This window comes from Emydura macquarii, unplaced genomic scaffold (genome assembly GCF_026122565.2).
Source record: "Emydura macquarii macquarii isolate MOO-44397 ecotype Brisbane River unplaced genomic scaffold, CSIRO-AGI_Emac_v2 contig_2676, whole genome shotgun sequence".
Taxonomy (NCBI): Eukaryota; Metazoa; Chordata; order Testudines; family Chelidae; genus Emydura; species Emydura macquarii.
Window position 1 is genome coordinate 31,657,941 of NW_027132813.1, and position 5,157 is coordinate 31,663,097.

The following is a 5,157-nucleotide window of genomic DNA, read 5'->3' on the forward strand; positions in this document are numbered from 1 at the left end:
TCCCTGGCTGCTCTACATGATAGTCAGCCCAGAACAGCGGGAGTACAAAAGGCACTTTTTCTCCACAGTTGCTCTGTGCACTCTACCTTAACCAAGGATCTGGGTTCTAGCATCTCCTCCCTTCAGCCAGGGTTACAACACAAACAAAAGCATCCCCTCCTAGGAAAACAATGAAGAAATGGAACAGCTGCTCTAGGAATTGATGCAAATGATTGCCTCTGTGCTGCGAGTCAAAATTTGATGTTCTCAGCCATGCTGTTTATGCTTCTGAGACACATTTTAGGACTACTCTGTAGGGTGCTGGTGTTCTTCCACTATCTTTGAAACAAAAAGTAGTTCTTAAAAAAGGTTGTGTACATCATACAGTGAATACACAACACACACAGTGGAAATAATGAACATCATCCCAGCAGAGGATGTTGGCACACAAACTATAATACTCATCTTCACACTAATCATATCACATATAATTTTTCAGTGTAATTACTTTCATAACATGCTTCACTCTCTCTTTAGGTAAAATGCATCTCCTGGAATGTGGTCCACCCATCTTTTCTAGAGTCAGAGCTGCAATTTGAGGGATGGCCTCAAGGAGATCAGGAGTGGAGCTGGATCTGTGCAGAGGAAGAATGACCACAGCCAAAAAGCAGAGACCTGCAGGGTCCTGCTGGAGGAGGAATGACTGCAGTGGAAGGAGAGTTTGAATTGCTTTAAGAGAAGTGGCAGGAGATTGGTAGCAAGTTAGATTTTGCCCAGGGGATGGTTGACTGCACAGCAAATGGGAAATTGCTAGTGTAAATGGCAGGACAAGACACTGATTTCTCTGGGAGTTTTTAGTCTCCTGCAGCTGGAGAATGAGGCCCCTGAGTTTAAAGAGAAGGAAAGGGCAGACCTAGTGACAAAATCTACCTGGAGAGTAGTTTGTCTCACTATTGATTTCTTGTCTTGGTAAGATCAGATGTAAACAGAAAGGACATCTTTCAAAGCAGTACTACTGCCAGTAGCAAAACATCATGTCATTTTTTCTGTTTGAAATTATTTTATGATGATGATTTATTATTTACTTTGTGGTAGCACCTAAAGTGGGCCAGGCACTGTGCACTCATGTAGGAAGAGACGGCCTCTACCCCAAAGACCTTATCATTTAAAAAGACAAAAACAAACAACTGGAGGTTGTTAAATAACCATGGGTGGTGCATTACAAACAAATAAAATGGCACGATGCTGCCCCAAGGCACTTACATTCTAAGACTCTGATCCTAGCAAGACTTACACACATTTAACATTAAGCATTAAACATTCCCATTGAGTTCCTGATTAAGCATGTGCATCAAGCAGTGTTGCCAACTCTCACAATTTTACCACAACTCTCCTGATATGTGGGGGTGGGGGGTTTAAAGACCAAGTCTGGGAGCCATTTCACTTCAAGAGATTTTCAGCTTTCATTTTAAAAAACAGTAGGTTTCTAACCCTCACAGTTATGGAGAAAAGTCTGGAAATATGACCCTAAAGGTATAAAACCCAGAAGGCAAATAAAAAAAATCTCCCAGTTTTAGAATTCTATGATTTTTAAACCAGTCTCCAGATTTTGGGGGCCTCACGCTTTCTGAATGCTTGGGATTAACAATGCTGCATAAATATTTGAAAGTTCTGGGCCTAAGACAGACACAAGGCAGCAAGAGATAATAAACAGAGGGTGGGACATGCATGGCTGAGGACAAAGCACCGGTCTGATCCAGCAGCTCCTACGCTTAATGTGTATCATCATTCTACATTATGGCACAGCAACAGCACAGAAGTCAGCTACCCCGAGACATTTTCTAAAATAGCACAGAGTGAGGCTATCAAGGGTACATCAAATAACTTCCCCTTCTACCCCCCTTCAAAGCTTTGTTTAATTATTACTAGTCAGATAAATGTGCCATGCCTTCGAGAATAAGAAGGGAAAAACACAATAGATACTCACCAGAAGAAACAGAGGCAGATGCCAGCAGCTCTCAGTTAGGAAATGACCATGTAAGGGGTTGATTGCTTGGCCTTGCCAAATTTAAAGGGTCAGCCACAGAAAAGCATGCTGGGAAAATGTTAGCCTGTACAAGGGCTACCCCTGCCCTTTTTGGTGGTACTCAGCAGTCAGAAAAGGCCTGGAGGCAAATCTGCCTCCTCCCCCACAGAGGCTCCTTTCTGCTGCTGGCTAGAGATGGCAGGATGACTCCATGCCGCCCCATGTGGGAGGGAAGGCCACTGATTAGAGTGCAGCTATGCTGTCTGTTCTTCCTATGGGCCCCACCTGCAGAAATCAGGGCTGGTGCTGACTGTCTGATGCCAAGTGGCCCCTCTCCCATCTCAGTGGGGCAGAGCTAGGCAGACGCCCACTGAGCCTCACACTCAGGGCATGACCCACCTTGCAACTAGCTGACATGGTCTATACAGCATGTTGTCGCAGCTAGTCTCTGGCCTTTGCAACACTTCACAGGCATGTCCCTTCATCTCTCTCTCATATAAATTACTTCATGCCTGCATTGCCAACAAACTGGCACCTAGGTGATTCTCACATGTAATTCAAAACTGTGTAAAACCATGTCCATTTGTGGCAAACCTGAATGTACTCCAGTTTATGTACTGGAAAGAAGCCAATAGAGAAACTGTTCAGAACCTGATTATCCAGGATTAGGATAAAGTTTACTTCAAATGGTTTGTAGTGAATAACATACTCTTTTGGATCAAAGATTCTGAAAGTTCCTTTCAACAATGCCTATTGAACACAAGGATAAAGCTGGAGCCTTATTAATTATTATTATTATTAATTATTTTGTTAATGGTCAGATAACGTGAGTCCAAAGATATAACTAATGAGATGGTTTCCACAGTTAAGACTTGAATTGCTATAAGGGTCTACAATTGCTTGCACCTTTCTTTTCTTCAAAATGGGGTTCCTCACCAGAGTCCTTAATTTCTACTTAATTTCTTTCTTAGTCAATGAGGAGAATGGATTCCCCAATCAAGATTATAATGCCTCTGGCTCCAAATTTTCTAACTACTCTTACTTAAACCTTTCATCTATATCTGAGGTACAGGCTCCAAAAACTGCAAAAGCCCTTGATTGCTCATATAACATTATTGAAAAAATAATCAGAAGAGACTTCAAAGAATTTGGTGCTCTGAAAGTTTTAGATCTTTCCTACAGTCAGATTCTGGAAATTGAACCTGATGCCTTGGAGAATCTATTTGACCTTATTTCTGTAAATCTTTCATTTAAAAACCAGTTGCATGAAATTCCTTAGCTTGCACCTCATCTAAAATTCTTACAAATAGGTGAAACCTCAGATTTTCCACAATATTATAAATATTTTGAAAGATCATCAGAGGCTGCTTTGAAGTCTTCGGTGTCAGCAGAAGAGTTGAAATATTCCAAAGATTCATCTGGCTTGTTAAATGTTCACTCAAAGTTCAAGCAAAGCGTATAGGATTTTCAAAAACTTAATAAAAATGTAACTGTGTTTCCACCTTCTATTTTAAGGCATGCTTTCCATGGAATGTCAAAATATGGAGTGCTAATTTTTAGACCTTAGCAATAACCCATTTCTAAATTTCCTAACTTACCAACCTCTCTGCAGCATCTGGATTTAAGCAATAGTGACATTACAATAATACCACCTAATTTTAAATCTCTATCCAATTTAAGTGTTTAAAATTCAAAATAACAAAATAACAGATTTGTCCTGAATATTTCCCATTAGCTTTAACTGAATATGATATTAGTAAAAATAAATTTAAAATCTTGTCTTTAAATGAAACTATGAAAAAAGTTGAATCTCTTAACATTTCTGGAAATTTAATAACCCAAATAGATCCTAGCAGTCCACTTTTTGTGCTCACTAATCTAGACATCAGTCAAAATTTAGTATCAGAGCTTCCAGATCACCTTGGAAAATTTCTTCCAATATTGAAATATTTTAATTTATCAGGAAATAAGATCTTATTTCTACAAAGTGAGTTGCTTCCAGAATCTTTGATGGAGTTAGATATTAGCAACAATGCCATTACTACAATAGTGGAAGACATTTTAGGGCTTTTGACAAAACTAGATGTTTTAACTGTTCAAGGGAAAAAAAAAATTTGTAACTGACTTGTACTGGTTTGTGAATACGTATATCCATAGACCAAATTTGCAGATAAATGAATGAGAAAATCTAAGATGCAGTTTTCCACCAGATAAAAGGAATGCATTGGTTGTGAACAGTAATCTAACTTTTGTGCATTGTTCCATTGGTGTTGAAATGAATATTATGGCTTGTGCAGTCACATTTTCTATATCAGTAATAACAGGCTTATCCTAACATTTTGATGGAACTTGGTACATAAAAATGGGCTGGTGTGGGTATATGGCAAAAAGGAAACAATACAAAAAGAGGCCAGAAAACAAGCTGTATGATGTCTTCATTCAATACAGTGAAAATGATGCAAGGTGAACTAAAGAGAATTTGCTGGGAAAACTGGAAATGAATGGATTTAAAATATGTTACCATGAGAGAGATTTCAAACCCAGGGCATCTGGTACTTGGTAACATTTTCTATTGCGTAGAGAACAGCCATAAGGTCTTTCTTGTTCTCTCCCCCGGCTTTGTAAACAGCTGCTGGTGTCAGTCTGAGCTGTATTTTGCTGAACACTGGATCCTGAATGGAAATCAAGATTTTCTCATTATGGTTATGTTGGAAGACCTTCCACACAACAGTGTACCACAGAAATTCAGCAAACTCAGAAAACTGATGAAAAGGAAAACCTATTTAAAATGGAGCCAGAGGAACACAAACAGAAAATATTCTAGCACCAGCTCACAGCTGTCTTAAAAACATCCAATGACCCACTTGTTTTGAAAGCAGACAATGGACTGACACAAGATATGTACAAGATGGAATGTGACTATTAGACAACATTAAGCTTGTGATGCAACATTTGCAGTCAAATGAGACATATTTTCATGCTTAATTTCAGCAGAACTTTCCATTTACAAAATGGGAATTAAACCTATAAACTGATCAATCCAATGAAAAGAAGCTAGCATGTAGAATACCAAGGCTTTGATATGATCACACAACGTCATTATTTCCTAGAATTTGATATTCTATATAATTTTAAACCTCGTCAGTGGTTCA

The 5,157-nt window shown here is 39.0% G+C and overlaps 1 pseudogene; it reads left to right on the forward strand.

The window, feature by feature from the left end:
- Nucleotides 1-3,599: 3,599 nt before the first annotated feature.
- On the forward strand, nt 3,600-4,931 carry LOC137164239 (toll-like receptor 2; annotated as a pseudogene).
- The last annotated feature ends 226 nt before the right edge of the window (nt 4,932-5,157 follow it).